At 43.8% G+C, this 27,584-nt stretch overlaps 1 non-coding gene across 1 annotated transcript; it reads left to right on the plus strand.

The window, feature by feature from the left end:
* The first annotated feature begins 10,280 nt into the window (after window positions 1-10,280).
* Window positions 10,281-10,391, plus strand: LOC123118064 (small nucleolar RNA R71). The gene has a single exon (XR_006457690.1). It is a non-coding gene; the product is annotated as a small nucleolar RNA R71 (small nucleolar RNA).
* The last annotated feature ends 17,193 nt before the right edge of the window (window positions 10,392-27,584 follow it).

The raw sequence follows: 27,584 nt of genomic DNA on the forward strand, positions 1-27,584 counted from the left end.
GATCATGTAGAGCAAAAGAGACGAGCCTTGTGTGGCAATAAAATTTCATGCAGATGTCGTTCCATGGTGGGCGCAAAGGCAGCCCCCCTCCACCCATTTCGGATCATAATCAAGAGGAAGATAACTGTTCTAAGGGGGATTCAGAAGGAGAAGACCACTCCTATTTACCCCATGAGGTCTTCGCTCTAACTTGGCATGCTGATGTTGGTAATATCATGCATATGGTGCCTTGCATTGCTTACTGTGTACATTAAAGATGTCATGTGCTTAGTTTAGACATGCTTTGTGTAAATGCCATCTGTTTAGTTTCTTTATCGTATATGTGAATCATGCAATGTCATCTTGTTTAGCCAAGCATCATATATGTTAATTTTGCAATGCCACCCTGGTTAGCCAGTCATCTTATATGTGAATTATATCATGTCATCATTTTTTTATTACGTGTTAAATTTGTCAACAATTTTAGTACATTCAATTTACTCTTCCTGTGCATCAGCCATTCGACACGGTCATGGAAAAATCTGGAGTGGAAACAAGGTCTTCAGAGAAGACAATACTATCTGACGAAGCACATGTCTTGCTGGTTACCGATAGCTCCTCAGAGGAGGATTCAGAGACAGATGAATAGTCATATTCCCCCCCCCCCGAGGTGCATGCTCTAACTTGGCAGGGTTATGTTGCTCATATCGTGCGTATGGTATCTTGCATTGCTATGTCATTTGCTTAGTTTAGACATGCTTTGTGTGAATGCCATCTGTTTAGTGTCTAATTACCATATATGTGAATTATGCAATGCCATCTTGTTACAAGACATTATATATGTGAATTATGCAACGTTGTCTTGTTGCAAGGCATTATGTATGTGAATTATGCAATGCCATGCTGTTTAGGAAAGCATCATATATGTGAATTATATCATGCCGCCCTTTTTTTGTATTTCTCATTGCTTTTGTCGACAATGTTTGTATATTCAACTGCTCTTCCTGTGCATCAGCCATTTGAATTGGTGATGGAGAAATCTGGAGTGAAAACAAGGTCTTCAGAGCATACGATGCTACCTGCTGAAGCAGATATCTTGCTGGTTACAGATAGCTCTTTAGAGGAGGATTCAGAGGCAGATGACCAGTCCTATTGTCCCCCTGAGATGTATGCTCAAACTTGGCAGGGTTATAGTACTAATATCATGCATATGTTGTATTGCAATGCTTAGTTTTTACATCATATACACAATATTGAATGCCATCTCCTTAGTTGATACATCATATATGTGATTGCCCACTGCTCACTTCCTTAGTATATAAATCATATATTTGAATTATGTCATGCCATGATGTTTACATAGACATCATGTATCTGAATTATGGCATGCCAACCCATTTTCTAAAGACATAATATAGTTATATCATCTCATCCTGTTTACATAGTCATCATATTTTAAATTATGTCATTCTATCCCTGAATTATATCATGCCATCATGTTTCCATCAACGGCATGTTTGTGATTTATGGCCTGCCAACCACTTGAATAGACACATCGTATAGTTATATCATGTCATCCTGTTTACATAGTCATCATATTTTGAAGTATGTCATTCTATCCTGTTTAGATAGCCATCATACATGTGAAATTGTGTCATGCTATCCTGTTTAATTAGCCATCATATATGTGAAATTATGTCCTGCTATTCTGTTTGGTTAGACAACATAAATGTGAATTATTTCATGCCCTGTTTTCTTCCCTACTATCCATTGCACCTATCTATCTTACAATGTCTGTACATTCAATTACTTTTCTTGTTTATCAGCCATTTCAATTGGAGGGAGTGATGGCAGTATCTGCGGGAGTAAAAACACGGTCTTCAAAAAAGATCGTGCTACATGTCGATGCAGATAGAACCACCGTTGTACTTGCCCGAGAACTAGCCCCACCACACATAACCCACACTCATGCAGATTGTACCCCTACCCAGTTGGACAGAGAACCAGCTACACCCCTTCTAACCCCAACCCCAGCAGATAGACACCCAGTTCCCGTTGACACAACACCATCTCCACCACAAAGCACCAAAACACGAGTAGTTAGTAAGGCAACTGCAGTGCCCAAAGCATGAGGACCACCACTCCAAACCCTAAGTCAACGCTTAAAGCAGAAGAAGAATTGTTCTCAGGTCAGGTTCCGTAGCTATGGTTCATACTACTTTGCTCTTGCATCACTGTATTCACTCATACCAACTAATTTCAAATTTGAAGGATGCAATTGAAACTCCAATGGCGCAACAGGTATGTTTTAAACCTGTTTCTTCAACGTGTTTGGCTGTTTGCTATTGTAACTTGCTCTATGTTGATTTTAGTTTCAATTGAATAAACAGTTATGTTCTCATGCCATGCACATTACAAGTGTTGTTATTGCTGTGTAGTTTCCCACACTTATATTCTGTCTATGCTGCTTTGTCTGAAATAGATATGATTTGAACTGTATCTATCTTGATTTGGCAACATAAACTAGAATGATATAGACCATACAGTGACCATACTACATAGATATATGTTTGTTTCATGTTGTTATCCTGTCCACCTTACTACGGAACTGGTTTACCAAAATGAGTTTCACATACTACATTGTAAACCTGTGATGTGTTTGTTTGTTTCTCTTTTAGAACGCGGATAAAATATTGGAGAAGAGTACCCCGTTATGCAATGGTAAAGGAAGTAATGCAGATAAGGTTCAAGACAGTGAGACATCCCTGTTGGTCTCCAAGAAAGCTGACAAAAACTATATTGAAGATATTGAGACAACCCCAAAGTCCTGTCTTAATGTAGTGTTCGAGTTACTGGCTACTACTACTAGCACCAGCTCTTCGAACTCGTTTCCTGAATCAATTCAGCTTCTTGAGTCTCAACTTCAAGTTAAAAGACATCGATCAGATGTTATGGGAAAGGAAGCCGAAGGAATGAGGAAGTCCCTGTAGAATTCAAATGCATACTTTCTGGTGCAACAGCAAGTGTTGGAGGACTTAAGCGCCAAACAAGAGAAAGTTAATAAGCTTTCTAAGCATCTTACCAGCATTATGGGTACCCAAGATATTGTTTCTTGAGCTCTTCTGAAGTGGTTTCAGTTCTGGACTTGTTTTGCTATGGCGTTTATATGCTGCAGTGTTCCCTATATTTGCACTGGTGGCGAACTTTGATGCCTAGTGGATGTAATATGTGTAATAGCCGTGATAGCCTAGCGTAAGTTGCTTTCTTATTTATTTCCTTATTGTCTTGTTTATTTCTTTGATTGTAGTCAGTGCAGTTCTTTTTCCGCGGTTTGCTAGTGGCCGCAATAACCTATTTTTTTAAACTAGGCCACAATAACCATGGGCTACATATTTACTGTAGTTACCATTTTCCTCCTACGGGCCATAGAAACAATGGGCCTTCTACGTGTCGTAGACACAATGGGCCTTCTACGGGCCGTATCATCAATGGGCCTTGTACGGGTCGTATGATTGGTTGGCCAAACATGGGCCAATAACAAACCGCATTATGGCCATAAACGGGCTAGAGTTGGAATCGTCTGTTCATGGGTCGACCATAACGGGTCGGCGTTAATCGGCCGTATTTGATGATGCTATGAAAACGGCCCAACGTATTAACGGACCACAAAATGGGCCGACTGTAACCTCGGGCTGAATTTAGCCCACAAACAGAAAATGACAGTAACGGGCCGTAAGTAAACGAATACTGGAAATGAGCCCAAGAGTAAATGGGCTCTAAGAAGGCCGAAAGATAACATCGGCTAGAAACGGCCCAACGGAATAACGGACCGTTAATGGGTATAAAGTGATACACTGTTCATTACGGGCCAGTTTCACCACGGGCCGTTAATGGGTATAAAGTGATACACTGTTCACTACGGGCCAGTTTCACCATGGGCCATTAATGGGCCAAGAGTTACAAAGGGACTCATATGGGCCGAAAGACGTCATGGGCCATACATGGGCCAGAAGTGAAAACGGGCTGGAATCATATTGGATGGCCCAGATGATGCTACTGGGCCTAATTCGGATAGGGCGTAACGGGCCTTGGGTTAGCGGGCTGTAAACGGGCTATATGCGAACATGCCGTTAATAGGCTTTCCATGGGCCGGCCCGCCACCTTTTGACCAAGTCAAACGGGCCGGCCTTTTCACAGGAATGGGCCTCTATTGGGCCGTGCCACATGTCGATGTATCATAGGCGCCTTCTGTCCAATGAGTGGATGACATCTGTCCCAACGATGAGCCGACACGTGTTTCTTCGAGCCAATGATGATTTTACACGTGGAAAATCCCCATTGGTCGGGGCTGTTAACGGGTTATCGGATCCAAAACCCGACCCGATAGCTTAACGGCGTTCCATTACGGTGGATGCCACGTGTCGGTCACCCTTGACGAAAGCACTTCTGTGACGCGCGATTTATCGTCATGGAAGTGGACACTTCCGTGATAATAGTTTTGGTAATGTCATGGAACACTTCTACGACAACACAGGTATGACTATCTTGATTCTGTCATAAAATCATCATGGATGTACATGCATGACAAAAAACGCGACCTACTGTGAAAAACACATATCATCACGGAAGTGTATTTTTTTTGTAGTGCAGCTGACCAAAATATCTACCTACCTAGCGGTCATATCACTGAAGGGCATTTATGTCTTATCATGTCGGGCTGTTCCCTAGGCTATAAATAGCCGCCCCCTTCAACCACTAGCTGGTTGGCTACTCTGAGAGAAACTAACACTTGTCATTGAGAGCATCCCATCCTCCGAGGACTTTGAGCGAAAATATTCAAGTGGGGAAAACCCAAAACCCAAACCCAAACACCTACAAACCCAAAGTGATTAAGCATCACTGAAGAGATTGTTCCTGTGTGGAACCTATGCTTGTTACCTTTGAGGACTGTGTATCCTCCAGACGGTTAGCCGTCATGGTCTGAGCATCCAAGAGGAATTGTGGATCGCCGAGTGACCAAGTCTGTGAAGGTTTGGAAGTCACCTAAAGATTTACCACGAGTGTTGGGCAAGGTCTGTGTGACTTCAGCTCAAGGAGAATACAGTGAGGACTATGTGTCCGGGACTGTGTGTCCTCGAGTTTAAATACTCAGCCGCTCCAACCAGACGTACAACTGTCACAGTAGTTGGAACTGGTCTACCAAATCATTATCTTCACCAAGCCAACTGGTTCTATTTCCTCAACCCTTTCATTTCATCATTCATGTGTTTATGAACCTGATCATTACCATTTTAAGACTTTGACTGAAGATTTTCTCTCATTCCTCAATCATAATTCTTCAGTCACATAGTCTTCAGCCTGCTTATTATGTTTTCACGCTATCTGTACTATGTGCTTGTTTTCATTTCATCATGATGACTATGCTGTTGCTCTGTTATGCTTATACCTAAGTACTTATTCCGCTGCTAGTGTGTTGTTGCTTAGGAATTTCTTCACCTAGAAATTCCTCAGTGACGAATTTGTAAAAATTGCCTATTCACCCCCCCCCCCGCTCTAGTCAATATAACGCACTTTCAGTTATGTTTCCTAACCATAGACAGGTGTTGTCATTTGGTGAACGGGATCACATCATTAGGAGAATGATGTGATGGACATGGCCCATCCGTTAGCTTAGCATTATGATCGTTTTAGTTTCATTGCTACTGCTTTCTTCATGACTTATACATGTTCCTCAAACTATGAGATTATGCAACTCCCGAATACCGAAGGAACACCTTTTGTGCTATCAAACGTCACAACGTAACTAGGTGATTATAAAGATGCTCTAGAGGTGTCTCCGAAGGTGTTTGTTGGGTTGGTATAGATCGAGATTAGGATTTGTCACTCCGTGTTTCGGAGAGGTATCTCCGGGCCCTCTCGGTAATGCTCATCACTATAAGCCTTGCAAGTAATGTGACTAATGAGTTAGTTGCGGGCTGAAGCATTACGAAACGCGTAAAGAGACTTGCTGGTAACGAGATTGAACTAGGTATGATGATACCCATGATCAAATCTCGGGCAAGTAACATACCGATGACAAAGGGAACAACGTATGTTGTTATGCGGTTTGACCAATAAAGATCTTCGTACAATATGTAGGAGACAATATGAGCATATAGGTTCCGCTATTGGTTATTGATCCGAGATTGTCTCTATCATGTCTACATAATTCTCGAACCCGTAGGGTCCGCACGCTTAACGTTCGATGACAATTTGTATTATGAGTTATGTGTTTTGATGACCGAAGTTTGTTCGGAGTCCCGGATGAGATCACGGACATGAAGAGGAGCCTCAAAATGGTCGAAACATAAACATTGATATATTGGAAGGCTATATTCGGACATCAGAATGGTTTCGCGGAGAAGTTCGGGTATTTTTCCAGAGTGCCGGGAGGTTACCGGAACCCCCTGGGAGAGTAAGGAGCCTTAATGGGCTTTACGAGAAAGGAGAGAAGGGCCTCATGGGGTGGTCCCCCCCCCATGGGCTGGTCCGAATTGGACTAGGAGGGGTGATCGTTTGTAATATAGCAGGGTTTTTATGCCCAAACTACGAGTGTCGTGTTATCCACAGGGACTAGGCGACGTCGACTATGCTCGGCTAAATCTAGGTAACACAATTTTAAGAGATGAATGCAGAAAATAAAACCTAAACTAACAAGGTCGTTCCCAAAGATCGTCGACAAAGAAAATGCAAAATAAAGTACAGAAAGGTTCAGATTATCTTCAACAATCTTTTTGGTATTTTCGTAATGCTTGAGAAATTAAAATACTAACACGGACATTATCAACAAAAGGGAAGTGAACACAAATGACTATCTAACATGTAAGAGATGGGAGAAACAAGATTATAAGACTCAATATAGATGGTTTACACCACAAACACACATGTATTTATATAGCACATGTACTAGAGCTAACACATGGACAATGGAACAAATTTCAGTAAGGAACAAACACACAAGGGGTGAACACATTCATATGCTAACAGAATACTAATTCACGAAGCAAATTCTAATAGATCAATAATCTCTCAAATTAACAAGGCCTCCACTAGTCAGATCCAACATAACAAGTACTATATTATACCAGTACCAAACTGAACAAATAACAAGATGCTTACACTAGTCAAATCTGAACATTACACACCATACACATCTCAATTCTGAATTTTACAAAGTCTGAACCTTATAGAAAGTTAAGTATTCAGAACAGTACACAAGTTCACCTAGCAGTTTACAGAATTTTGCAAGAAGTAAAGAGAGAAGAGAAGCAGCAGCAGTTTGGGTTCAAAGTAGAAGGAAGATGCAACAGCAGGGACGTGGTGAGAGGTCTTCAGAAGAAGTGCAGCAGCGGCGCTAGGAGAGATGGGACATCAGCAAGGTACAGAGAGAAAGAGAAGAACAGCAGCGAGGTAAGGGAAGAAGGAGCAGCAGCAGGGTCGCAAGAAGAGCAGCAACATGAGGCGTTGAGAGAGGGAGCAGCAACAAAAGGCGTTGAGGTTCAGAAAAGAAGGGAAGCAGAGGAAGTGGAGTAATGGCGCTAGGAGTGAGGGGTGCTGGTGATGTGATGGCATGGTGGATGGATAGATGGATGGATTCGGGGAGGAGAAGGAGATGGTGTTGGTGGTGCGTGGTGGAGATGGAATGGATGGGTCGCTGGGTGGCGCACCGCTACGCCGGCCTGGCCGCAGCGGCGGCCGGAGGTGGAGAAGTAAGGGTGAGGGAGAGAGGTGAGATGCCAGGCCCGATTTGGGAATCAGGGCGTCTGGGGATTTTGACCTCCCGTGATCTGCCATTTTTTCACTTTGGCCCTCCTGCTTCCTTTCTTCTCAAGATGATCCTCCAACATTAGCTTGCCCCTGGATACTTCTTTTCTTCTCGCTCGGGTCCCTCGTTCTCTCGTTCCAGCCCCAAGTCTCATCGCGTTTGGCAATCGACTGAATCTTGAAGTTTATAGTGCCTTCTCGCACTTTTCTGCAAAAGAAACAATTCACTAGTCAACATGCTCTTATATGATTATCATTCAAATATTCAGTATTTCATAGCAAAAATTAATGTCAGATCTCAACAAATGGTATATTTGTATGCCAAAATTATATATATGAAATGTGCTTATCAAGTTCCCCCACTATTAAATCTTTACTTGTCCTCAAGTAAAGGCATATGACAAGAGCTAGACAGTGAACAGTGAGCTGACTAGAGAATGCCAAGTGAAGTAGATCTCTAAACAATGCATGCTTTGGACTTAACTAGTGCAAATCAATGGCAAGAGTGCTACAAAGCAATAGGATACTAGTAGACTCAATCATATTAAACTTTTACAATGATAAAAGTGGATCAACAAGTTCAAATGATGATTGTGCCAAAGGTTCCTAAAGAGAGCATGATCCCGAGCACAAAAAAGAACATAAACTTGTGATCAAATCACTTATTTACAGAAGTAAAGCAATGATAATATTTTATCGATCTCACCAAAGGAACATACCACCGATCCCGAGAACATGGTATACACCTGGATCGACCAATTATTAGTTTAGTTTTTTTGTTTGTCTCCCCAAAGGAACATACCACCGATCCCAAGAACATGGTATACACCTGGTTCGACAATTATATTTTTTTATTATTAATTACTGCCCAAGCTAACCCGATTTCACATGCCACCGATCCCAGGAACATGACATACTACTGTAGGTAGTCAGACTTATTTATTCATTATTACTTATCTTAAATGAACAATGCATAAGCACAAAAATAGGAATCATCACTTCTCCATGTCTGGTTCACATGCTACCGATCCAGGGAACATAGCATACTAATCCATAGTGGTTAGGTGATTGCTCTCAATGGGAACACATTAGGCACAAACTCAGCATCTGACTCTTAATGATCTAGGTGTATCGAGGTAAAAGCAGAAAATGATTAAGTTTTCTAGTGTACTAGGGATTTGAGCACTCAAAACTAATAACTTTCACTAGTTTCAGCAAAACAAGCAGTATGTAGATCACTAGTTTACAAGGCATTCACGATTCAGTTCACATATTCACATCAAGCATCATATGTCAAAGGTAAAATTCAGTGGGACGACATTTAAGAAATGGCTTAAGCAACCCAAATAACATTTGATTTCAGCATGTATCAATGGATGATATACTCGGAATGGGTCATGAAACAGCTCACCGGGCTTTGATGATGTAGCACTCGCTCGATCACCTCACCAACTGCAGCTCCTCTCCTTTTGCTTCTCTATCCTCATGCCTGCTCCAGCTTCTCCCTTCCTCGTGTGTGCCCCCTTGCTTCTCCTCATCCCCATGCTCTAAGTCCACCAGGATCCCAGGGAATGTCATCTCGAACTCGGTCAACTCGCAGTAAATGGTACACAAGCATCAACCTGAAAGAACACTCAACAACCAAGCCAATACAAGTGACAGAGAGAATGCCCTCTAAGTCATCGATAGAGTACCCTATCATATAAGTATATCTATTGAGAAAGTCAGGAACATGTATCAACAACAAGTCACATGGTGCATAGGCAGTATCCATGATATGGCATATCTTGTTGAGAAAGCTGAGATCATACCTGAGATAGTTAGGAAGAAGCTTCAGGACTACCTCCATTGAAGATACCAAGTGAGGTGTGGTAGTAGAAATTTCCACCGGATTCGTGTCAACAAGTGAAATAGAGCTTGACTCCTTGACATCTGAATCCACCTCACCATAATCAACCATGAAGCTCTCCATCTCAGGCTCAAGTGTTGAAGAATCAATGCAGCTAACATCATCAAAGGCGAACTTCTCCATATCTGGCTCTAGCAGCACATGATCAATATCAACTAAAGGTGACTCCTCAATATCAAAAGCAACGAACTGCAGCTCTGGCTCATCCATGTTATAATCATCACAATGCAAAACTGAATCTCCAACACTAGTATCCAGATGATCTGTAGCGTGTGTGTCAACTAGAATAGTGTCATCATCGTCAAATATAATCCATGCAAGCTCAGCCTTGTCACACTGAGATAGAGGCTCATGCTTTTGTGTAAGAATTGGTGGTTGAGGTGTAGTGATTTGTTGCAAGCAAACCAATGAATCAGATGTGGGCTTCTTATTGTACCACTGAAGTTGGTGGAAAGCTATGCTCTCAATCAGCAGAAAAGCTTCATCAAGTGTCTTGTTTGTAATAGCTCCACCCGCTGCCATATCGACATAAGCTCGAGTGTTCGGAGTCAATCCTCTATAGAATATCTGCAACTCTAACCATCTCTTGAGCCCATGATTAGGACATCTCCTGAATAAGGCTTTGTATCTCTCCCAAGCATCATTCAAGCTCTAGCCTTCACGCTGAACGAAATTGAAGATCTCATCTCGAATTGCGGACTGCTTGTGTAGTGGGAAATATTTATCCAAGAAAGCTCGTGATATCTCATTCCAACCGAATGATCTTGATGGCAAGGATCGATACCAAGCACGAGCACCATCTCGGAGAGAGAATGTGAACAACATGCACTTGATAGCTTCTTGAGGAACTCCATGGTACTTTACTATATCTGAATACTCCATGACTCGGAGCAAGTGCTCATAAGGATCTTCATTAGGCAACCCTTCAAACTGATGTTGTTGAACCAAAGCAATAAGACCAGGCTTTAGCTCAAAATTTTCCGCCTCAAAAGACGGCCAAAGTGGCCCTGTGAAATAGCATTGGCTGCTTGGCATCCAAACATCACGAAGCATCGCCATATCTCCACCAAGTGTAACTATCAATCAACCTGTAAATAGTTCAGATTTCCTACGCACACTCATAAACAGTAAATACTAGTCAGAATGTTAGTATCCTAATAAGCCGAAGCAACAGCAAGGAAAAAATATATAAAAGAAACGCAGAAAATGAAATATACGACGAATTAAACACGGAACTAAAATAAACCTAGTCTATAGCCTAACACGGTCACTTGACACTAGTCCCCGGCAACGGCGCCAAAATGATCGTTTGTAATATAGCGGGGTTTTTATGCCCAAACTACGAGTGTCGTGTTCTCCACAGGGACTAGGCGACGGCGACTATGCTCGGCTAAATCTAGGTTACACAATTTTAAGAGATGAATGCAGAAAATAAAACCTAAACTAACAAGGTCGTTCCCAAAGATCGTCGACAAAGAAAATGCAAAATAAAGTACAGAAAGGTTCAGATTATCTTCAACAATCTTTTTGGTATTTTCATAATGCTTGAGAAATTAAAATACTAACACGGACATTATCGACAAAAGGGAAGTGAACACAAATGACTATCTAACATGTAAGAGATGGGAGAAACAAGATTATAAGACTCAATATAGATGGTTTACACCACAAACACACATGTATTTATATAGCACATGTACTAGAGCTAACACATGGATAATGGAATAAATTTCAGTAAGGAACAAACACACAAGGGGTGAACACATTCATATGCTAACAGAATACTAATTCACAGAAGCAAATTCTAATAGATCAATAATCTCTCAAATTAACAAGGCCTCCACTAGTCAGATCCAACATAACAAGTACTATATTATACCAGTACCAAACTGAACAAATAACAAGATGCTTACACTAGTCAAATCTGAACATTACACACCATACACATCTCAATTCTAAATTTTACAAAGTCTGAACCTTACAGAAAGTTAAGTATTCAGAACAGTACACAAGTTCACCTAGCAGTTTACAGAATTTTGCAAGAAGTAAAGAGAGAAGAGAAGCAGCAGCGGTTTGGGTTCAGAGAAGAAGGAAGATGCAGCAGTAGGGACGTGGTGAGAGGTCTTCAGAAGAAGTGCAGCAGCGGCGCTAGGAGAGATGGGACATCAGCAAGGTACAGAGAGAAAGAGAAGAACAGCAGCGAGGTAAGGGAAGAAGGAGCAACAGCAGGGTCGCAAGAAGAGCAGCAACAGGAGGCATTGAGAGAGGGAGCAGCAACAGAAGGCGTTGAGGTTCAAAAAAGAAGGGAAGCAGAGGAAGTGGAGTAATGGCGCTAGGAGTGAGGGGTGCTGGTGATGTGATGGTGTGGTGGATGGATAGATGGATGGATTCGGGGAGGAGAAGGAGATGGTGTTGGTGGTGCATGGTGGAGATGGAATGGATGGGTCGCTGGGTGGCGCACCGCTACGCCGGACTGGCCGCGGCGGCGGCCGGAGGTGGAGAAGGAAGGGTGAGGGAGAGAGGTGAGATGCCAGGCCCGATTTGGGAATCAGGGCGTCTAGGGATTTTAACCTCCTGTGATGTGCCATTTTTTCACTTTGGCCCTCCTGCTTCCTTTCTTCTCAAGATGATCCTCCAACATTAGCTTGCCCCTGGATACTTCTTTTCTTCTCGCTTGGGTCCCTCGTTCTCTCGTTCCAGCCCCAAGTCTCATCGCGTTTGGCAATCGACTGAATCTTGAAGTTTATAGTGCCTTCTCGCACTTTTTTGCAAAAGAAACAATTCACTAGTCAACATGCTCTTATATGATTATCATTCAAATATTCAGTATTTCATAGCAAAAATTAATGTCAGAACTCAACAAATGGTATATTTGTATGCCAAAATTATATATATGAAATGTGCTTATCAAGGGGGCAGCGCCCCCCTCCTTCCTTCTCCCCTCTTCCCCCTTCCCCCCTTCTCCTAGTTGGAATAGGAAGGGGGCGAATCCTCCTTGGACCGGGAGTCCAAGTAGGACTCCCCCCTTGGCGCGCCCCCTCTAGGGCCAGCCTCCTCCCCCTCCCTCCTTTATGTACGGGGGCAGGGCGCACCCTAGAACACACCAAGTTTTGCCTTAGCCGTGTGAGGTGCCCCCCTCCGCAGTTACACACCTCGATCATATCGCCGTAGTGCTTAGGCAAAGCACTGAGCCGGTAACTTTATCATCACCGTCGCCATGCCGTCGTGCTGAGGAACTCACCCTTGTCCTCAACTAGATCAAGAGCACGAGGGACGTCATCGAGCTAAACGTGTGTTGAACACGAAGGTGCTGTACGTTCGGTAATTGGATCGGTTGGATCACAAAGACGTTCGACTACATCAATCGCGTTAACTAAATGGTTCCGCTTTCGGTCTACGAGGGTACGTGGACACACTCTCCTCTCTCGTTTCTATGCATTGCTAGATAGATCTTGCGTGATCGTAGGAATTTTTTTGAAATTACCGCATTCCCCAACAATCATAACCATCACGACGGTGTGGTGATGATGGCGGTGGTGGAGGAACGGTAGCGCTTCGCTATGCAAAAAACCATGGACGTGAACTATGCCGGGAGGAAGATACGGGGCAACAGCCAAGGCCAATGTGTTGGGGTCCCTTGTTGTGCCCCTCCCCTATATTTATATGTGTGGGAGGGCTGGGAGTCCAACCCTACTCCTAATAGGAGTTGGCACCAAGGGGAGAGGACTTGAACTCCAAGTCTAATCCTATTCCTACTAGGACTCCGCATGGGCTTTTGAGGACTTGGTGCGCCTGACCTAATAAGGCCAGGGCGCCTCCCCTCAGTCCATGCCAGCCCTTGGGACATGGTGAACCCACTAGTGGACTTCCGGACCCCTCCAGAATCCACCGGAACCTTTTGGAAGCTTCCCGGTACAATACCGAAAAAACTGCACCTTTTTTCGTAACCCAAAATATGACTTCCCATATATAAGTATTTACCTCTCGACCATTATGAGACTCCTCATGACGTCCAGGACTCCGAACAAAATCCGATTACCAATCATCAAATATCCCAATAGTAATCTAGCATCAACAAATGTTAAAAGTGTGTGACTCTAAGGATTCGGGAATCATGTAGTCATGACAGAGACACCTCTCTGGTCAATAACCAATAGCAGGACCTGGATTCCCATATTGGTTGCTACATATTCCACGAAGATCTTTTATCCGTTGAACCATGATGTCAAGGATTCGGTTAATCCCATATGCAATTCCCTTTGTCTGACGATATGTTACTTGCCCGAGATTCGATCGTTGGTATCTCCATACCTAGTTCAATCTCATTACCGGCAAGTCTCTTTTACTTGCTTCGTAATACAAGATCTCGTGACTAACTCATTAGGCACGTTGCTTGCAAGCTCTTTGCGATGTTGTATTACCGAGAGGGCCCAGAGAGATCTCTCCGTCACACGGAGTGACAAATCCCAGTCTCGATCCATGCCGACCCAACAGACACCTTCGGAGATACCTGTAGAGCATCTTTATGATCACCGAGTTATGAAGTGAATTTTGATAGAACATAAGGTATTCCTCCGGTATCCGGGAGTTGCATGATCTCACGGTCTTAGGAATAGATACTTGTCATGAAGAAAGCTATAGCAATAAACTCAAGTGATACGATCAAATGCTAAGCTTATGGTTGGGTCTTGTCCATCGATCACATCATTCTCCTAATGATGTGATCCCGTTATCAAATGACAACTCATGTCTATGGCTAGGAAACCTTAACTATCTTTGATCAACGAGCTAGTCTAGTAGATGTTGGAAATATGCCCTAGAGGCCATAATAAATGGATTATTATTATATTTCCTTGTTCATGATAATTGTCTTTTATTCATGCTATAATTGTATTATCCGGAAATCGTAATACACGTGTGAATACATAGACCACAATACTGTTGGGTTTCGTAGTAATTTCAAAAAATTTCCTACGCGCACACAGGATCATGTGATGCATAGCAACGAGAGGAGAGTGTTGTCTACGTACCCTACGCAGACCGACTGCGGAAGCGATGACACGACGTAGAGGAAGTAGTCGTACGTCTTCACGATCCAACCGATCAAGCACCGAAACTACGGCACCTCCGAGTTCGAGCACACGTTCAGCTCGATGACGATCCCCGGACTCCGATCCAGCAAAGTGTCGGGGAAGAGTTCCGTCAGCACGACGGCGTGGTGACGATCTTGATGAACTACAGCAGCAGGGCTTCGCCTAAACTCCGCTACAGTATTATCGAGGAATATGGTGGCAGGGGGCACCACACACGGCTAAGGAATCGATCACGTGGATCAACTTGTGTCAACTTGTGTGTTTAGAGGTGCCCCTGCCTCAGTATATAAAGGAGGAGAGGAGGGGAGGCTGGCCGGCCAAAGAGGGAGGCGCAGGAGAGTCCTACTCCCTCTGGGAGTAGGATTCCTCCCCCCAATCCTAGTCCAACTAGGATTCCTCGGAGGGGAAGGAAGAGAGGGGGGCCGGCCACCTTCTCCTAGTCCTAATAGGACTAGGGGAGGGGGAAGAGGCGCAGCCACCTTGGGCTGCCCCTTTCTCCTTTCCACTAAGGCCCATGAAGGCCCATATGGCTCCCGGGGGGTTCCGGTAACCTCCCGGTAACCCGGTAAAATCCCGATTTCACCCGGAACACTTCCGATGTCCAAACATAGGCTTCCAATATATCAATCTTTACGTCTCGACCATTTCGAGACTCCTCGTCATGTCCGTGATCACATCCGGGACTCCGAACAACCTTCGTTACATCAAAATGCATAAACTCATAATATAACTGTCATCGTAACCTTAAGCGTGCGGACCCTACGGGTTCGAGAACAATGTAGACATGACCGAGATACGTCTCTGGTCAATAACCAATAGCGGGACCTGGATGCCCATATTGGCTCCTACATATTCTACGAAGATCTTTATCGGTCAGACCGCATAACAACATACGTTGTTCCCTTTGTCATCGGTATGTTACTTGCCCGAGATTCGATCGTCGGTATCCAATACCTAGTTCAATCTCGTTACCGGCAAGTCTCTTTACTCGTTCCGTAATACATCATCTCACAACTAACATATTAGTTGTAATGCTTGCAAGGCTTATGTGATGTGTATTACCGAGAGGGCCCAGAGATACCTCTCCGACAATCGGAGTGACAAATCCTAATCTCGAAATACACCAACCCAACATCTACCTTTGGAGACACCTGTAATGCTCCTTTATAATCACCCAGTTACGTTGTGACGTTTGGTAGCACCCAAAGTGTTCCTCCGGCAAACGGGAGTTGCATAATCTCATAGTCATAGGAACATGTATAAGTCATGAAGAAAGCAATAGCAACATACTAAATGATCAGGTGCTAAGCTAATTGAATGGGTCATGTCAATCAGATCATTCAACTAATGATGTGACCTCGTTAATCAAATAACAACTCATTGTTCATGGTCAGGAAACATAACCATCTTTGATTAATGAGCTAGTCAAATAGAGGCATACTAGTGACACTCTGTTTGTCTATGTATTCACACATGTATTATGTTTCCGGTTAATACAATTCTAGCATGAATAATAAACATTTATCATGATATAAGGAAATAAATAATAACTTTATTATTGCCTCTAGGGCATATTTCCTTCAGTCTCCCACTTGCACTAGAGTCAATAATCTAGTTCACATCGCCATGTGATTTAACAGCAATAGTTCACATCACCATGTGATTAACACCCATAGTTCACATCGCTATGTGACCAACACCCAAAGGGTTTACTAGATTCAGTAATCTAGTTCACATCGCTATGTGATTAACACTCAAGGAGTACTAAGGTGTGATCATGTTTTGCTTGTGAGAGAATCTTAGTCAACGGGTATGTCATATACAGATCCGTAAGTATTTTGCGAATTCTATGTCTACAATGCTCTGCACGGAGCTACTCTAGCTAATTGCTCCCACTTTCAATATGTATCTAGATCAAGACTTAGAGTCATCTAGATTAGTGTCAAACTTGCATCGGCGTAACCTTTTACGACGAACCCTTTTCCGTAATCGAGAAACATATCCTTATTCCACTAAGGACAATTTTGACCGCTCTCCAGTGATCTACTCCTAGATCACTATTGTACTCCCTTGCCAAACTCAGTGGTATGGCATACAATAGATCTGGTATACAGCATGGCATACTTTATAGAACCTATGACTGAGGCATAGGGAATGACTTTCATTCTCTTTCTGTTTTCTGCCGTGGTCGGGCTTTGAGTCTTACTCAACTTAACACCTTGCAACACAGGCAAGAACTCCTTCTTTGACTGTTCCATTTTGAACTATTTCAAAAATTTATCAAGGTATGTATTCATTGAAAAAATCTTATCAAGCGTCTTCATCTATCTATATAGATCTTGATGCTCAATGTGTAAGCAGCTTCACCAAGGTCTTTCTTTGAAAAACTTTTATTCAAGTATCCTTTCATGCTTTGCAGAATAATTCTACATTATTTCCGATCAACAATATGTCATTCACATATACTTATCAGAAATGTTGTAGTGCTCCCACTCACTTTCTTGTAAATACAGGCTTCACTGTAAGTCTGTACAATAACTATATGCTTTGATCAACTTATCAAAGCGTATATTCCAACTCCGAGATTCTTGCACCAGTCCATAAATGGATCGCTGGAGCTTGCACACTTTGTTAGCTCCCTTTGGATCGACAAAACCTTCTGGTTGCATCATATACAACTCTTCTTCCAGAAATCCATTTAGGAATGCAGTTTTGACATCCATTTGCCAAATTTCATAATCATAAAATGCGGCAATTGCTAACATGATTCGGACGGACTTTAAGCATCGCTACGGGTGAGAAGGTCTCATCGTAGTCAATTCCTTGAACTTGCCGAAAACCTTTTGCGACAAATCGAGCTTTGTAGACAGTAACATTACCATCAGCGTCAGTCTTCTTCTTAAAGATCCATTTATTCTCAATCGCTTGCCGATCATCGGGCAAGTCAACCAAAGTCCATACTTTGTTCTCATACATGGATCCCATCTCAGATTTCATGGCTTCTAGCCACTTTGCGGAATCTGGGCTCACCATTGCTTCTTCATAGTTCGTAGGTTCATCATGATCTAGTAGCATGACCTCCAGAACAGGATTACCGTACCACTCTGGTGCGGATCTTACTCTGGTTGATCTACGCGGTTCAGTAGTATCTTGATCTAAAGTTTCATGATCATTATCATTGGCTTCCTCACTAACTGGTGTAGGTGTCACTGAAACAGTTTTCTGTGATGAACTACTTTCCAGTAAGGGAGCAGGTACAGTTACCTCGTCAAGTTCTACTTTCCTCCCACTCACTTCTTTCGAGAGAAACTCCTTCTCTGGAAAGGATCCATTTTAGCAACGAATGTCTTGCCTTCGGATCTGTGATAGAAGGTGTACCCAACAATTTCCTTTGGGTATTCTATGAAGACACACTTCTCCGATTTGGGTTCGAGCTTATCAGGATGAAACTTTTTCACATAAGCATCGCAGCCCCAAACTTTAATAAACAACAGCTTAGGTTTACTGCTAAACCATAGTTCATTCAGTGTCGTCTCAACGGATTTAGATGGTGCCCTATTTTAAAACGTGAATGCAGCTGTCTCTAATGCATAACCCCAAAACGATAGTGGTAAAGAGATATCATAGATCGCACCATATCAAATAAAGTGCGGTTACGACGTTCGGACACACCATAACGATGTGGTGTTCCAGGTGGCGTGAGCTGTGAAACTATTCCACATTGTTTTAATTGAAGACCAAACTCGTAACTCAAATATTTGTCTCCGCGATCAGATCGCAGAAACTTTATTTTCTTGTTACGATGATTTTTCCACTTCACTCTGAAATTCTTTGAACCTTTCAACTATTTCAGACTTATGTTTCATCAAGTAGATATACCCATATCTGCTCAAATCATCTTGTGAAGGTCAGAAAACAACGATGCTTGCCACGAGCAACAGCACTCATTGGATCGCATACATCGGTATGTATTATTTCCAACAAGTCAGTAACTCGTTCCATTGTTCCGAAGAACGGAGTTTTAGTCATCTTGCCCAAAAGGCACGGTTCGCAAACATCAAGTGATTCATAACCAAGTGATTCCGAAAATCCATCTTTATGGAGTTTCTTCATGCGCTTTATACCGATATGACCCAAACGGCAGTGTCACAAATAAGTTGCACTATCATTATTAACTTTGCATCTTTTGGCATCAATATTATGAATATGTGTATCACTACGATCGAGATCCAATGAACCATTTTCATTGGGTGTGTAACCATATAAGGTTTTATTCATGTAAATAGAACAACAGTTTATTCTCTTACTTAAATGAATAACCGTATTGCAATAAACATGATCAAATCATATTCATGCTCAACGCAAACACCAAATAACATTTATTTAGGTTCAACACTAATCCCGAAATAATAGGGAGTGTGCGATGATGATCATATCAATCTTGAAACTACTTTCAACACACATCATCACTTCACCCTTAACTAGTTTCTGTTTATTCTGCAACTCCCGTTTCGAGTTACTAATCTTTAGCAACTGAACTAGTATCAAATACTGAGGGTTTGCGATAAACACTAGTAAAGTACACATCAATAACATGTATATCAAATATACTTATGTTCACTTTGCCATCCTTCTTATCCGCCAATCACTTGGGGTAGATCCGCTTCCAGTGACCAGTCCCTTTGCAGTAGAAACACTTAGTCTCAGGCTTAGGATCAGACTTGGGCTTCTTCACTTGAGCAGCAACTTGCTTGCTGTTCTTCTTGAAGTTCCCCTTCTTCCTTCTGCCCTTTTCTTGAAACTAGTGGTCTTGTCAATCATCAACACTTGATGCTCTTTCTTGATTTCTACCTTCGTCGATTTCAATATCACGAAGAGCTCGGGAATCGTTTTCGTCATCCCTTGCATACTATAGTTCATCATGAAGTTCAGTAACTTAGTGATGGTGACTAGAGAATTCTGTCAATCACTATCTTATCTGGAAGATTAACTCCCATTTGTTTCAAGCAATTGAAGTACCCAGACAATCTGAGCACATGCTTACTAGTTGAGCGATTCTCCTCCATCTTTTAGCTATAGAACTTGTTGGAGACTTCATATCTCTCAACTCGGGTATTTGCTTGAAATATTAGCTTCAATTACTGGAACATCTCATATGGTCCATGATGTTCAAAACATCTTTGAAGTCCCGATTCTAAGCTGTTAAGCATGGTGCACTTAAACTATCAAGTAGTCATCATATTGAGCTAGCCAAACGTTCATAACGTCTGCATTTGCTCCTGCAATAGGTCCGTCACCTAGCGGTGCATTAAGGACATAATTCTTCTGTGCAGCAATGAGGATTTAACCTCAGATCACGGATCAAATCCGCAACATTGCTACTAACATTTTTCACTACAATTTTCTCTAGGAACATATCAAAATAAACACAGGGAAGCAACAACGCGAGCTATTGATCTACAACATGATTTGCAAAATACTACCAGGACTAAGTTCATGATAAATTTAAGTTCAATTTAATCATATTACTTAAGAACTCCCACTTAGATAGACATCCCTCTAATCCTCTAAGTGATCACGTGATCCAAATCAACTAAACCATGTCCGATCATCACGTGAGATGGAGTAGTTTCATCGTGAACATCATTATGTTGATCATATCTACTATATGATTCACGCTCGACCTTTCGGTCTCCGTGTTCCGAGGCCATATCTGCATATGCTAGGCTCGTCAAGTTTAACCTGAGTATTCTGCGTGTGCAACTGTTTTGCACCCGTTGTATTTGAACGTAGAGCCTATCACACCCGATCATCACGTGGTGTCTCAGCACGAAGAACTTTCGCAACGGTGCATACTCAGGGAGAACACTTCTTGATAATTTAATGAGAGATCATCTTATAATGCTACCGTCAATCAAAGCAAGATAAGATGCATAAAAAGATAAACATCACATGCAATCAATATAAGTGATATGATATGGCCATCATCATCTTGTGCTTGTGATCTCCATCTCCGAAGCACCGTCATGATCACCATCGTCACCGGCGCGACACCTTGATCTTCATCGTAGCATCGTTGTCGTCTCGCCAATCTTATGCTTCAACGACTATCACTACCGTTTAGTAATAAAGTAAAGCATTACATCGCGATTGCATTGCATACAATAAAGCGACAACCATATGGCTCCTGCCAGTTGCCGATAACTCGGTTACAAAACATGATCATCTCATACAATAAAATTTAGCATCATGCTTTGACCATATCACATCACAACATGCCCTGCAAAAACAAGTTAGACGTCCTCTACTTTGTTGTTGCATGTTTTACGTGGCTGCTACGGGCTTAAGTAAGAACCAATCTCACCTACGCATCAAAACCACAACGATAGTTTGTCAAATAGACTCCGTTTTAACCTTCGCAAGGACCGGGCGTAGCCATACTTGGTTCAACTAAAGTTGGAGAGACAGTCGCCCGCAAGCCATCTCTGTGCAAAGCACGTCGAGGGAACCGGTCTCGCGTAAGCGTACGCGTAAGGTTGGTCCGGGTCGTCTCGTCCAACAATACCGTCGAACCAAAGTATGACATGCTGGTAGGCAGTATGACTTGTATCGTCCACAACTTACTTGTGTTCTACTCGTGCATATAACATCAACATCAATAACCTGGCTCGGATGCCACTGTTGGGTTTCGTAGTAATTTCAAAAATTTTCCTACGCGCACACAGGATCATGTGATGCATAGCAACGAGAGGAGAGTGTTGTCTACGTACCCTACGCAGACCGACTGCGGAAGCGATGACACGACGTAGAGGAAGTAGTCGTACGTCTTCACGATCCAACCGATCAAGCACCGAAACTACGGCACCTCCGAGTTCGAGCACACGTTCAGCTCGATGACGATCCCCGGATCCGATCCAGCAAAGTGTCGGGGAAGAGTTCCGTCAGCACGACGGCGTGGTGACGATCTTGATGAACTACAGCAGCAGGGCTTCGCCTAAACTCCGCTACAGTATTATCGAGGAATATGGTGGCAGGGGGCACCGCACACGGCTAAGGAATCGATCACGTGGATCAACTTGTGTCAACTTGTGTGTTTAGAGGTGCCCCTGCCTCAGTATATAAAGGAGGAGAGGAGGGGAGGCTGGCCGGCCAAAGAGGGAGGCGCAGGAGAGTCCTACTCCATCTGGGAGTAGGATTCCTCCCCCCAATCCTAGTCCAACTAGGATTCCTCGGAGGGGAAGGAAGAGAGGGGGGCCGGCCACCTTCTCCTAGTCCTAATAGGACTAGGGGAGGGGGAAGAGGCGCAGCCACCTTGGGCTGCCCCTTTCTCCTTTCCACTAAGGCCCATGAAGGCCCATATGGCTCCCGGGGGGTTCCGGTAACCTCCCGGTAACCCGGTAAAATCCCGATTTCACCCGGAACACTTCCGATGTCCAAACATAGGCTTCCAATATATCAATCTTTACGTCTCGACCATTTCGAGACTCCTCGTCATGTCCGTGATCACATCCGGGACTCCGAACAACCTTCGGTACATCAAAATGCATAAACTCATAATATAACTATCATCGTAACCTTAAGCGTGCGGACCCTACGGGTTCGAGAACAATGTAGACATGACCGAGACACGTCTCTGGCCAATAACCAATAGCGGGACCTGGATGCCCATATTGGCTCCTACATATTCTATGAAGATCTTTATCGGTCAGACCGCATAACAACATACGTTGTTCCCTTTGTCATCGGTATGTTACTTGCCCGAGATTCGATCGTCGGTATCCAATACCTAGTTCAATCTCGTTACTGGCAAGTCTCTTTACTCGTTCCGTAATACATCATCTCACAACTAACATATTAGTTGTAATGCTTGCAAGGCTTATGTGATGTGTATTACCGAGAGGGCCCAGAGATACCTCTCCGACAATCGGAGTGACAAATCCTAATCTCGAAATACGCCAACCCAACATCGACCATTGGAGACACCTGTAGTACTCCTTTATAATCACCCATTTACGTTGTGACGTTTGGTAGTACCCAAAGTGTTCCTCCGGCAAACGGGAGTTGCATAATCTCATAGTCATAGGAACATGTATAAGTCATGAAGAAAGCAATAGCAACATACTAAACGATCAGGTGCTAAGCTAATGGAATGGGTCATGTCAATCAGATCATTCTACTAATGATGTGACCTCATTAATCAAATAACAACTCATTGTTCATGGTTAGGAAACATAACCATCTTTGATTAACGAGCTAGTCAAGTAGAGGCATACTAGTGACACTCTGTTTGTCTATGTATTCACACATGTATTATGTTTCCGGAAAATACAATTCTAGCATGAATAATAAACATTTATCATGATTATAAGGAAATAAATAATAACTTTATTATTGCCTCTAGGGCATATTTCCTTCAGTCTCCCACTTGCACTAGAGTCAATAATCTAGATTACACTGTAATGAATCTAACACCCATGGAGCTTTGGTGCTGATCATGTTTTGCTCGTGGAAGAGTCTTAGTCAACGGGTCTGCAATATTCAGATCCGTATGTATCTTGCAAATCTCTATGTCTCCCACCTGGACTAGATCCCGGATGGAGTTGAAGCGTCTCTTGATGTGTTTGGTCCTTTTGTGAAATCTGGATTCCTTTGCCAAGGCAATTGCACCAGTATTGTCACAAAAGATTTTCATTGGACCCGATGCACTAGGTATGACACCTAGATCGGATATGAACTCCTTCATCCAGACTCCTTCATTTGCTGCTTCCGAAGCAGCTATGTATTCCGCTTCACATGTAGATCCCGCTACAACGCTTTGTTTAGAACTGCACCAACTGACAGCTCCACCGTTTAATGTAAACACGTATCCGGTTTGCGATTTAGAATCGTCCGGATCAGTGTCAAAGCTTGCATCAACGTAACCTTTTACGGTGAGCTCTTTGTCACCTCCATATACGAGAAACATATCCTTAGTCCTTTTCAGGTATTTTAGGATGTTCTTGTTAGGTTTCGTAGTAATTTCAAAAATTTTCCTACGCGCACACAGGATCATGTGATGCATAGCAACGAGAGGAGAGTGTTGTCTACGTACCCAACGCAGACCGACTGCGGAAGCGATGACACGACGTAGAGGAAGTAGTCGTACGTCTTCACGATCCAACCGATCAAGCACCGAAACTACGGCACCTCCGAGTTCGAGCACACGTTCAGCTCGATGACGATCCCCGGACTCCGATCCAGCAAAGTGTCGGGGAAGAGTTTCGTCAGCACGACGGCGTGGTGACGATCTTGATGAACTACAGCAGCAGGGCTTCGCCTAAACTCCGCTACAGTATTATCGAGGAATATGGTGGCAGGGGGCACCGCACACGGCTAAGGAATCGATCACGTGGATCAACTTGTGTCAACTTGTGTGTTTAGAGGTGCCCCTGCCTCCGTATATAAAGGAGGAGAGGAGGGGAGGCTGGCCGGCCAAAGAGAGAGGCGCAGGAGAGTCCTACTCCTTCTGGGAGTAGGATTCCTCCCCCCAATCCTAGTCCAACTAGGATTCCTCGGAGGGGAAGGGAGAGAGGGGGGCCGGCCACCTTCTCCTAGTCCTAATAGGACTAGGGGAGGGGGAAGAGGCGCAGCCACCTTGGGCTGCCCCTTTCTCCTTTCCACTAAGGCCCATGAAGGCCCATATGGCTCCCGGGGGGTTCCGGTAACCTCCCGGTAACCCGGTAAAATCCCGATTTCACCCGGAACACTTCCGATGTCCAAACATAGGCTTCCAATATATCAATCTTTACGTCTCGACCATTTCGAGACTCCTCGTCATGTCCGTGATCACATCCGGGACTCCAAACAACCTTCGGTACATCAAAATGCATAAACTCATAATATAACTGTCATCGTAACCTTAAGCGTGCGGACCCTACGGGTTCGAGAACAATGTAGACATGACCGAGACATGTCTCTGGTCAATAACCAATAGCGGGACCTGGATGCCCATATTGGCTCCTACATATTCTACGAAGATCTTTATCGGTCAGACCGCATAACAACATACGTTGTTCCCTTTGTCATCGGTATGTTACTTGCCCGAGATTCGATCGTCGGTATCCAATACCTAGTTCAATCTCGTTACTGGCAAGTCTCTTTACTCGTTCCGTAATACATCATCTCACAACTAACATATTAGTTGTAATGCTTGCAAGGCTTATGTGATGTGTATTACCGAGAGGGCCCAGAGATACCTCTCCGACAATCGGAGTGACAAATCCTAATCTCGAAATACGCCAACCCAACATCGACCATTGGAGACACCTATAGTACTCCTTTATAATCACCCATTTACGTTGTGACGTTTGGTAGTACCCAAAGTGTTCCTCCGGCAAACGGGAGTTGCATAATCTCATAGTCATAGGAACATGTATAAGTCATGAAGAAAGCAATAGCAACATACTAAACGATCAGGTGCTAAGCTAATGGAATGGGTCATGTCAATCAGATCATTCTACTAATGATGTGACCTCGTTAATCAAATAACAACTCATTGTTCATGGTTAGGAAACATAACCATCTTTGATTAACGAGCTAGTCAAGTAGAGGCATACTAGTGACACTCTGTTTGTCTATGTATTCACACATGTATTATGTTTCCGGTTAATACAATTCTAGCATGAATAATAAACATTTATCATGATATAAGGAAATAAATAATAACTTTATTATTGCCTCTAGGGCATATTTCCTTCAAATACGTCCCTAGTAAGCCTCTAGTTGACTAGCTCGTTGGTCAACAGATAGTCATGGTTTCCTGACTATGGACATTATATGTCATTGACAACGGGATCACGTCATTAGGAGAATGACGTGATGGAAAAGACCCAATCCTAAGCATAGCACAAGATCGTGTAGTTCGTTTTGCTAGAGCTTTTCCAATGTCAAGTATCTCTTCCTTAGACCATGAGATCGTGTAACTCCCGGATACCGTAGAAGTGCTTTGGGTGTACCAAACGTCACAACGTAACTGGGTGACTATAAAGGTGCACTACAGGTATCTCCGAAAGTGTCTGTTGGGTTGACACGGATCGAGACTGGGATTTGTCACTCCGGATTACGGAGAGGTATCACTGGGCCCACTCGGTAGTGCATCATCATAATGAGCTCAAAGTGACCAAGTGTCTGGTCACGGGATCATGCATTATGGTACGAGTAAAGTGACTTGCCGGTAACGAGACTGAACGAGGTATTGGGATACCGACGATCGAGTCTCGGGCAAGTAACATATTGTCTGACAAAGGGAATAGTATACAGGGTTGTTTGAATCCTCGACATCGTGGTTCATCCGATGAGATCATCGAGGAGCATGTGGGAGCCAACATGGGTATCTAGATCCCTCTGTTGGATATTGACCGGAGAGCCGTCTCGGTCATGTCTGCATGTCTCCCGAACCCGTAGGGTCTACACACTTAAGGTTCGGTGACGCTAGGGTTATAAGGAAGACTTGTATGTGATTACAGAATGTTTTTCGGAGTCCCGGATGAGATCCCGGACGTCACAAGGAGTCCCAGAAGGGTCCGGAGGTGAAGATTTATATATGGGAAGTTGTCATACGGACACCGGAAAGTTTCGGGGACATATCGGTATTGTACCGGGGCCACCGGAAGGGTTCCCGGGGTCCACCCGGAGGGGCCACCCCTCTTGGTGGGCCACATGGGCCGCGTGGGGCAGGGCACCAGCCCCTGGAGGGCTGGGAGCCCCCCCTTGGGCCCATGCGCCTAGGGTTGGGGGGGGAGACCCTAGTGGGGGCGCACCCCCTTGCTTGGGGGGCAAGCCCCCCTCCCTGGCCGCCCCCCCCCCTCTAGATCTCATCTAGAGGAGTCCGGCCCCCTTCCCCCTTCCCCTATAAACAGAGGGGCGAGGGGAGGGCTAAACAGCTGATCCAAGGCGCAGCCCCTCCCCTCCCCAACACCTCTCCTCCTCCGTTGAGCGCTTGGCGAAGCCCTGTCGGAGTACTGCCTCTCCACCATAGTCACGTCGTCGTGCTGCTGCTGGAGCCTTGTTCCTCAACCTCTCCTTCCCCCTTGCTGGATCAAGAAGGAGGAGACGTCGTCCGTACCGTACGTGTGTTGAACGCGGAGGTGCTGTCCGTTCAGCACTTGGTCATCGGTGATTTGAATCACGGCGAGTACGACTCCATCATCACCGTTCTCTTGAACGCTTCCGCACGCGATCTACAAGTGGTATGTAGATGCAATCTCTCTCCCATGACTCGTTGCTTAGATGAACTCATAGATGGATCTTGGTGAAACAGTAGGAAAAATTTTAATTTTCTGCAATGTTCCCCAACAGTGGCATCATGAGCTAGGTCTATGCGTAGTTCTCTATTGCACGAGTAGAACACAATTTTGTTGTGGGCGTAGATCTTGTCAACTTGCTTGCCGCTACTAGTCTTTTCTTGCTTTAGCGGTATTGTGGGATGAAGCGGCCCGGACCGACCTTACACGTACGCTTACGTGAGACAGGTTCCACCGACTGACATGCACTAGTTGCATAAGGTGGCTAGTGGGTGTCTGTCTCTCCTACTTTAGTTGGAGCGGATTAGATGAAAAGGGTCCTTATGAAGGGTAAATAGAAGTTGACAAAATCACGTTGTGGTTATTCGTAGGTAAGAAAACGTTCTTGCTAGAACCCAATTGCAGCCACGTAAAAGATGCAACAACAATTAGAGGACGTCTAACTTGTTTTTGCAGCAATTGTCATGTGATGTGATATGGCCAGAAGTTGTGATGAGTGATGAATGATATATTGTGATG

This window comes from Triticum aestivum, chromosome 5B (assembly GCF_018294505.1).
Source record: "Triticum aestivum cultivar Chinese Spring chromosome 5B, IWGSC CS RefSeq v2.1, whole genome shotgun sequence".
Classification (NCBI taxonomy): Eukaryota; Viridiplantae; Streptophyta; class Magnoliopsida; order Poales; family Poaceae; genus Triticum; species Triticum aestivum.